Below are 10,113 nucleotides of genomic sequence, written 5' to 3' on the forward strand. Positions count from 1 at the left end.
TATTACCTCCTAAAAAGTTAGTCCACAACATTATTGTCTATCCTCCATATCCTTGCTGTCACCTTAAATCATCATGGACAGAAAGGAAAGATACAGGAAGCAAAGTTCTGACTTCTGGGCAAAGATGGAAGAATTTAACTTTTACATACTTCTACTCTGTCCTAAAATCATACTAACAGTAACAGTATAGGGATTTTTAATACAGTAAAAGCAGTGCTTTATCAGTATAAATTGACAAAATATAAATATTTACGCTTTTCTGGGACTTCCCTATAGTAGTCCAGTGATTGATTCCATGCTTCCAATGCAGGGAGTGAGGGTTCAACCTCTGGCCGGAGAACTAAGATTCCCCCATGCTATGTGGTGCAACCAAACATTTAAAATGTTTCTAATTAGAAAAAAAATAAACATTAGTGCTTTAAAAATTTTTTTTCTTGAAGTATAGTTGATTTACAACATTGCATCAGTTTCTGCTGTCCAGCAGAGTGAATCAGTCAATACATGTACATATATCCTCTCTTTGCAGATTATTTTCCCATATAGATCGTTACAGAATATTGAGTAGAGTTCCCTGTGCTATATAGTAGATCTTTATTAGCTAACAATTTTATATAGAGTATTGTGCCTATAGGGACTTCCCCAGGGGCTCATCAGGTAAAGAATCTGTCTGCAATGCAGGAGACACAGGAGATTCAAGTTCAATCCCTGAGTCAGAAAGATCCCCTGGAGAAGGAAATGGCAACCCACTCCAGTGTTCTTGCCTGGAACATCCCATAAGCAGAGGAACGTGGCAGGTTAGAGTCCTAAGGATCACAAAGAATCGGACACAACTGAACGACCAAGCACATACACACAGCGTGTGTGTATGTCAAACCCAGCCTCCCAGTGTATTCTTTGAGTCAGATGTATACAGAACCCCAACACATCTCTATAGACCCTGGTTTGAAAACCTTGGGCTAAACTCTGTGATGGGGCTTCCTTCTTATCCCTGAGAAGATGGGGGATGTAGTAGTAGCAAGAACTGGTAGCTTAGGAATCACTAGATCCAGAGGCCAGTCCCAGCTCTGCCCCTCACTGGCTGCATGATATTAAGCCAGACTTTTCTCCTCTCACAACCAACTGCAACTTCACCTCATGAGAAAGGAGGGGGCAGGTGCCATATATGATCTCTCACATCCCTTCCAGTTTTGAGAGTATTTGCGTCTAGTCCCAGTGCCAAAATTCTTAGGCAAAATCAAATGAAATCCTAATATAAGATCCTACTGAACCAACAGACATGACCCAGTTCACCCAAAGGGTTTAAATAGATATATCAACTCTTAAAAACAGAGGGGAAAAAAAGAGAGAAAACAAAGCATGAAAACTGTGAAAGCTGGAAAGCAGATCATTAAGTGACAAATGATTTAGCACCCTGAAAAAACTAAATCCTACACTGACAGTGAAGAAAGCCAAGAAGCATCTAGATTTACAGCAGAGAAGCCCCCAAAGGCTCAGGAACTGGTGGCCCCAGACACTGGAAGAGAAGCTGAAACAAGGGTAGTAGGGAGGCAGGGAGGGAGAATAAAAGAGTCAAAAGTCTGTCTGAGAAACAATCAGATCTTCATTTCCCTTGCCAGCTATAAACTGTCAAGCTACTGCCTCATCCCCACAAAAGGTTTCATTTTTGCAAGGAAAATGGCAAGGGGCTTGGGACTCGGGGGGCACCAAGGGATAATTGAAAGCAAAGGAAAACAGAAATTAGCATAGGCATACTGGAGACTGAGACCACCACCCTTCCTTCTCCTGGAATTGCAAGACCTTGGCAACCAGGCACCTCCCTCAATTGGGATTTGACAGTCTTTTCTATAGAATGTGACCAGCCCAAGAACAAAGACCTACGCAGAGGTTTCCCGCTAAACAGCCAGCCTACTGTGAAGTGCAGTCCATGTGTAGGTACCACACGCAGCTTTTTAGCCATCCATGGGAGCTGACCCTCAAGTATCAACAAGTATCAAAGGAAACCCTCTAATATGAAAGAGTTATATAACTGCATAGTTAGAGGAAATGTCCAGAGGACCCCCCTCACTTCTGACACCAACTGAAAATTTGGGGGTTCCCAGGACCACCCTTAGGGTTTTTAAATTTGCTAGAAGGACTCACAGAACTTACTAAAAGCTGTTATACTCACACAGTTATGGTTGGTTTACTACAGATAAAGGATATAGATTAAAACCAGCCAAGAGAGGAAGTGCATGGGACAGGGTCCAAGCACAGGGTTTCCTCATTGTCCTTTCCCCATGGCATCCAGGGATGATGTGTGGCAATGGTAGAGTACTGCCAACCAGGAAAACTCGCCCTGTCTTCCAGAGCTTTGACATGATCCACAGCACCCACTCTAAATCATGTTGGCGTGGCTCAAAGCCCCCATCCAAACAAAAACACCCCCATCAATGTGTCATTCCACGAGCTCAGAGCTTACCTCGCAGAAGCCTAAGGCAAGGGCCAGAACATTTTTAGGGAGAAATTAAATTCTTGGCTATACAAGTCACTCCTTGGTTTTGGGTCAAGCCTTTTTTTATAGAAAAACAATGAGTACCTAGCCTTCCCATGATATTTCCCTGAACAGACCCTTTTCATTTTATTGTGCCCAACTCTTTCAGGCACTATCTTCCCCCATTAGAATGTTTTGTTGTTGTAGTAGTAATTTTTTGACTACACAGCATGTGGGATCTCAATTCCCCAACCAGGAATCAAACTTGTGCCCCCTGCAGTGGAAGCACAGAGTCTTAACCACAGGACATCCAGAAAAGTCCCAGAATATTTCCTCATCACTCAAAACATTTGAAGTATTTCAGATTTCAAGATTATTTTATGTCCTTCGGTCATATAGGCAGTTTCAGTTGAAGTCTGATAGCAAGGCTAGTAATCTCTCAAAGGGAAATTTTATCCTCCCAACTCCCAGTGGTCACTGCTGGGTTGTGGTCACTGGCTGTGTTGTGGTCACTGGTCACCATAAGCCTCAGTCTGGACTTCACACAAGGCTATCATATAGAGAATGTATCTAAGCCAGCTCTCAAGCTTCTAACAGGGCACTAATTAAAGTAACAGTCTTTTTCATTCACCAGTTGTTCTATATTGTTTCAAATTAACATCCTGGTAAAGTGATTGGCCTCCAACTAATAAAATAATTTAAAAAAAAAAAAAAATTAACATCCTGTGTAGGCTTGGGCAATCTTGTTGGTTGTCATGGTTGAACATGTCAAATCAATATTGGCTAAAGGGCAGATTTACATGACTTTCGTTTTATAATACTAAGTAGGAGGAGTGTTCTTCAGCCAGACACAATATCTATCCCCATAATACACTCAGGTAAAGAAGACAGAAATTGTTTCTATTCCACGTGAACTCTGTTCAGTCATTCCAGCTTTCATCCAAATTTTCACCTTGATCCTGTCAACCACTGCATTCCCACATCCTCCCAATCTCAGTGTGCCCTGTTAGGACTTTACAGACAGATTTTGGAATCACCATGCATTGGGCTCCTGTGTCCAGGAATCCTAGGAAAGGCTCTTCTCTACCTCTGATAATTCTACCCACTCTTGTGCACTTGGCTTTGGGTCCTCAGACAGGAGGACTCCTTATCTCTGGGTGTTTGGCAATCAGATTTCTGTTTGTCATCGTTGTCTTTTGGTTTTCTAAATGTCTCCAAACTAAAATAGATAGAGCAGACTTGTTTAGAACCTCTCAGGGTTGGGGAACCTGAAGGAGCTCTTCACACCTATGACCCACTCAAGTTCCAAGAGTGCTACCTTAAGACCTTTGTATTGACCCTATCAGTGTCCACTTTCTTCATCTCATTTCTTAATCGCCATTTAGAGACTTCTGTCCTGCTGGGGTGAGTTCTTTACTCTCTGTTCTCTCTTTTCGCATTCTCTAACCTTCTTCACTATCTGTTTTCTCAATGTAACTTTTCCTCTGGTAATGCCCCAGAGGCGAGCAGCTGTAGCTCAGAATCCAAGCTTGGCCCTGAGTCAGGATCTGCCCCAATATTCTCCTTTACTTTCATTTTAGCTGTTTCAGATAATAATAACCAAGAGATTGTATAGTTAGCTTGTTTCTTACTATTTTGCATTTCCATATGTGTCCAGTCACATGTATGGATGTGAGAATTGGACTATAAAGAAAGCTGAGTGCCGAAGAACTGATGTTAGAGAAGACTCTTAAGAGTACTTTGGACAGCAAGGAGATCCAGCCAATCCATCCTAAAGGAAATCAGCTCATTGGAAGGACTGATGCTGAAGCTGAAACTCCAATACTTTGACCTGATGTGAAGAACTGACTCATTGGAAAAGACCCTGATGCTGGGAAAGACAGAAGACAGGAGGAGAAGGAGACAACAAGAGGATGAGATGGTTGGATGGCACCACTGACTCAATGGACATGAGTCTGAGTTAACTCTGGGAGTTGGTGATGGACAGGGAAGCCTGTGTGCTGCAGTCCATGGGATTGCAAAGAGTCGGACAAGACTGAGCAACTGAACTGAAATCTACTGATGCGTCCAGTGAGTCTGCTCCTTGGAGTCGGATTCATCATTTCTAAATTCCATTGTTAACTTTCACCTCCAGTAACTGATAATACCAGTGTTGCTATTCCATACCATGAGTGACCCTGTGGCCACCCAGGAATCAAAGGCTCATCATCTTGCATCTTCTCATCCTTCTTTGTCCCAAACAAAAGCTTTCATTTTATTTTAATTTATGGCTGTGTGAGCAGGGAAGGTGCCGCCATGCTGACCAGGTTCCTGGGCCCGCGCTACCACCAGCTGGCCAGAAACTGGGTCCTCACAGCAAGCATATGGGGTGCCATAGGTGCCATGGGGCTGGTATGGGCCACTGACTGGCGGCTGATTCTGGACTGGGTGCCCTACATCAACGGCAAGTTCAAGAAGGATGACTAAACTCACGACCTCAGGCCCCTCTGGTGTCTGCTGTACTGCCTCCTGCCATCTGCATCTGGAACTGCTCAGGCTCTCTGGATGGACTCTAGGAAGTCCCTGGCACGAGTTCATTTCCTCTTTTGGAACCCTTGAATTTGCAATTGGTATCAGAAGTGAGGGTGGTCTTGTGCACTATTCACTTTAACTTTATAGACACCAAAGCAACAAACAGAAAGACAGCAACTTGGAGGAGAAGAAAAAAAAAAAAAAAACTATGTAGGGAGAAGAAAGTTTTAAAAAAGAAAACAAAACAAACAAAAATCCTTAGAGAGATAAAATAATTACCACAAAACAAGAATAGAGTATTTTAAAGAGATGAAATATCAGGGAAAAGAAAGTTTTTAGAAGTTATAAATATGTTATCAGAAGCTAAAACTCAATGGAAGAGTTGAAAACTAACATTGAGGAAATTTCTCAGAAAGATGAGCAAAAGCTATAGAAGGTGTCAGAAGAGAAAGAACTGGTTCCCAAAAAATTGGACAATTGATTCATAAAAGTATGCTAACATGTGCTTGAGCATTTTAAAGGAAAATTTAAAGAGAACAAATGGAACCCACAAGTAGATAAATGAGAGAAAGTCCAATAGAAAGATTGGCTAAATTGTTGAGTACTCCATGACCATTGACAATTATGATCATTAAAAATTGACATGAAAATATATGAAATTGTATTTACTTAAAAATTTTACTAACAAAAATTTGGGTTCTGTTAAATATGATGATATTATATAAAACAGATTTTATCTATGGCTACACACATTGTCAGGCTTCCCTAGTGGCTCAGTGCTAAAAACTCCACCTGCCAATGCAGGAGACACAGGTTCAATCCCTGGGTCAGGAATATACCCTGGAGAAGGAAATAGCAACCCACTCCAGTATTCTTGCCTGGGAACTCCCACGGGCAGAGGAGCCTGGTGGGATAAATCCATGGGGTCAAAAGAGTTGGACGCAACTTAGCAACTAAACAACAACAAATGTACATTGTCATTTTTTAAAGACAAAAAAATAAACAACAAAGAACTAACACCAGTGTTTATCTTCAGGCAGTAGGAATGCAAGTGATGTTTTTGTTTGTTTTTTCTGTATTTTCCAAATTTCCTATGCTAAACCCCTTACTTTTATAAATAGGAGTTTAAAAAATGTTCCTTTAAAAAATATGGTATACAGAAGAGCTTCTTCCTTTCTTCTCTTCCTTGTCATCTCCTGGAGCAAACAACCCACATTCAAGTTACCAGTACCCCTGTCTCACAGCTCTTCCAATCACCCTTTTCACATCTCCAACCTCACATCCTACTGGCTATCATCTCATCTCCTCAGTGTCTGATTTTCCATTTTTAATCCCTTATATAAACAAGTTAAAGCCCTTTAAAGGGACTCTGACATAGTTCTTCTGCATTTCACTCAATGCTTCACAAATAATAGGGATGAGGGAATTCCCTGGAGATCCAGTGGTTAGGACTCAGCACTTTCACTGCCATGGCCCCCAGGTTCAGTTTCTGGTCGGGAAACTAAGATCCCACAATCCATGCAGTGTGGTGTTGTTCTGTCCCTAAGTCATGTCTGACTCTTTATAACCCCATGGGCTGCAACATGCCAGGCTTCCCTGTCCTTTACCATCTCCCAGAGTTTGTGCAAACTCATCTCCATTGAGTTGATGATGCCATCCAACCATCTCATCTTTTGTTACCCCGTTCTCCTGCCCTCAATCTTTCCCAGCATCAGGGTATTTTCCAGTGAGTCGACTCTTCGCATCAAGTGGCCAAAGTATTGGAACTTCTGCAACAGTCCTTCAAATGAATATTCAGGGTTGATTTCCTTTAGGATTAACTGGTTCAATCTCCTTGAAGTTCAAGGGACTCTCAAGAGTCTTCTCCAGCACCACAATTCAGAAGCATCAATTTTTCAGCGCTCAGCCTTCTTTATGATCCAACTCTCACATCTGTACATGACTACTGGGAAAACCTTAGCTTTGCCTATACAGACCTTTGTCACGAAAGTGATGTTTCTGCTTTTTAATGTACTATCTAGGTTTGTCATAGCTTTTCTTCCAAGGAAGAAAAAATAAAGAATTAAATATACACTTATTGAAGAAATAAATGTTAGAGAAGAGGAAGATGGGGTAGTAGGTGGACTAGAGAGCTGCAGAAAGGCTTCATGGAGGTGGGAAGACCTGATCTAGGCTTTGAAGAATGGCTAAAATTTGAATGTATCAAAGGGAAAGCAAGCTGACATGCCAGGAAAAGTGAAGAGCTAGGAGAAGAGATGGACCTGGTCCCATAATCTCTGGAGACATATAATAATTTCTCCTGGTTGGAATGCAAATTGTGGGTTGGAAAAGAGTAGAGTAAGTGTGGAGAAATCAAGGCTGGATGAAGAAGAGTATCAAGCCCAGCCTATACACTGTGGTTCTCAAACTTTGGCCGACTTTATATACAGCTTTGCTGGGCCCGAGTCCCAGAGTCTCTGTCTCAATAGATCTGGGGTAGGCCCTGAGATGTTTCAGTTCTAATACGTTCCCAGGTCATGCTGGATGCACGTTAGAAACACCTAAAAGGCTTCTCAAAAAGCCAACGCCAGGGCCCTACCCCTCAGGGATTTCAGTGTAACCAGTCTGAAGTAGAACCTGAGCACTGTTGTTAATTTTTTTAATAATCATAATTGATGATTAAAATAGGCAACCAGGGTGTCTAATCCTTCTAATTACTTGTGTAAGCAATAAGGAGCCCTTCATGGTTTCTGTTACACAAATAATAATCAATGTCAAAAAATGAGAAATTACAAAAAAAAATCTAAAAAAATTATGTAAAATCCCAGTACTAAAGACAACTACTGATGTTTTTTAAAATATATCTCTATTTACTTAGATAAATAAATAGATATATTTATGTATTTAGCTGCATTGGGTTTTAGTCGTGGCACTTGGAATCTTTCATTTCGGCGTGCAGGCTTCCTTCTAGCTGTGGCACACAGGATTAGTTGCCCCACAGCATGTGGGATCTTAGTTCTCCAACCAGAGTTCAAACCTGTGTGTACCCCGCATTGGAATGCGGATTCTTAATCACTGGACCACCAGAGAAGTCCCGAGAGTAACTACTGTTAATGGTTTTGAATAAAATCTCCAGATCTTTCCCATGCAAACATATACATAAAAACATATATTGACAAAGATGGGATTATGTTTACTAATTGCTTTTACTGTGAATGACTTCCATAACAATAAATATAAGCATTAATATAAGTCATAGTTGATGATGACTGCATAGTCCTCCTTCAGAAGGATGTGCTGTGGCTTAACCCATCAGTAGAGCATGTTTTAAGACTGTGGAGGGTGAGCCACACCATATGATCAGAGAGAAAGCACAGGATTCAGGTTCTACTCCTGGCTTTCCCACTGGCTGGGTGAAGTTAGACAAACCAAAATCTATGCAGGGGACTTCCCTGGTGGCCCAGTGGTTAAGAATTCACCTGCCAGTGCAGGGGACTCAGGTTCAATCCCTGGTCCAGGAAGATTCCACATGTGGCAGAGTAACTAAGCCTATTCACCACACCTGCTGACCTCTTGCTCTAGAGCCGACCTCATGATGCAACTACTAAGCCCACATACCCTGGAGCCCGTGCTCCGCAATGAGAGAAGTCACCACAGTGCAAAGTCCAAAACTGCAACTAGAGAAAGCCCGCTCACAGCATCAAAGACCGTCTCAGCCAAATAAATAAACATTTTTTAAATGTTATTTTTTAAAAATTGTGCATGCTGCTAAAAAGCCCTCAACTGGGGTATTATTGGTAAGAAACAATTAGAATAAAGAAAGCTTAGGATTTGTTGACAGTAAAATGTGAGAGTTACGGAAAAAAAATATTTTAAATATAGAAATTGTTGGTAGACAAAGAAATAACTTTTTTATTATTTAAAGAAAAGCCCAAGATAGGAATTAACATACTTTTTCAAAGGCAGAGAGGCTCAAGACATTGATATATATTATTTCCTTCTCTGAAATATAACGATACTTTCTTGAAGTGCTAGCTGATGTCTTACCTAATCCGTAAAGCCTGCTGTGATTTTTACCCTGTGATTTCCTGTTACACTTACAGTTTAACACACGGCTTAGCCCTTAATCACAGAGTCTTTTATCCTTTCTCAATTATTTGTCTTGGCACCCCAACTAGGCTGTAAACTCGTTGAGCACAGAGATGGCCCCCTCCACCACCACTCCTAATACTTACTTTTTGAGCTCTAGTACCTAATGTAGTGCAGAGTTCACAGTAAGTATCTATTAGGAACATTCGTTGATCTTCAATTTTGCAATTCAGTAATCTGGCCAGCAGACCACTCTAGTTACTGATGCATATTTTCTATCCCTATAGACAAATCTCTAGGAATCCTTAAATTTACAAATATGTCAAAGATAGCTACTTCAATTTAGGCAGTTTCTAAGTAATCTAGCATTTGAGGTTTCCCCCCCTTCCATTGGCTCTAGAAATCTAAGCTCCCCAAAGCCCCCTTTTTTCCTATTTCATACTAAATGACAGCTGCAATGACTTCCAGAGTTCAAGTCAGTGTACAGATCATACTGCCGTGGAATCTGCAAGTCTGTGCATTTGGTGAGTTCATTACGCAATAAAACTTGAGGTCAGAGATTAAAGTCTATTTTCCAGCAGACAAAAATTGGTTTGACAATACGCAACCCACAGTTTGTTCAATACAATACTCACATGTGGCAAATTATGCTTCTGAGGTAGTCAAAACCTTTTCATTTTTATTAATATTTGGTTATAAAGGAACACAATTCACAATTCTCTTTTTGCCTAAAAATAATACAGAGAAGCAGTGAATGGTTTTTCTTTCTTATAGTTTATATTAACTAACTTAGAACTCCTAAATATGAAATCTATCAACTTACCCAGACTATTCTCAATATTGGCAATTTTTCCAATATAATACTTTAAAGACAGAAAAAAAAATTCCAGCTGCAGTCTTTCCTTTCTTTCTCTCCTTCTTCCTTCTTTTTATTTCCCCCTTTCTTTATCCCCTTCTCTCTCTCCCACTCCCTGCCTCCCTCCATTCCTTCCCTCTTTGTGTTCCTTTCATGTAACATTTAGTGCCCGCTATGCGTGCTCCTAAACCAGGCACTACACAAATAG

The 10,113-nt window shown here is 41.0% G+C and overlaps 1 pseudogene; it reads left to right on the forward strand.

Annotated features, from left to right (window-relative positions):
• The first annotated feature begins 4,751 nt into the window (after positions 1–4,751).
• LOC136157791 (cytochrome b-c1 complex subunit 10 pseudogene) lies at positions 4,752–5,053 on the forward strand (annotated as a pseudogene).
• The last annotated feature ends 5,060 nt before the right edge of the window (positions 5,054–10,113 follow it).

This window comes from Muntiacus reevesi, chromosome 2 (genome assembly GCF_963930625.1).
Source record: "Muntiacus reevesi chromosome 2, mMunRee1.1, whole genome shotgun sequence".
In the NCBI taxonomy this organism is placed as follows: Eukaryota; Metazoa; Chordata; class Mammalia; order Artiodactyla; family Cervidae; genus Muntiacus; species Muntiacus reevesi.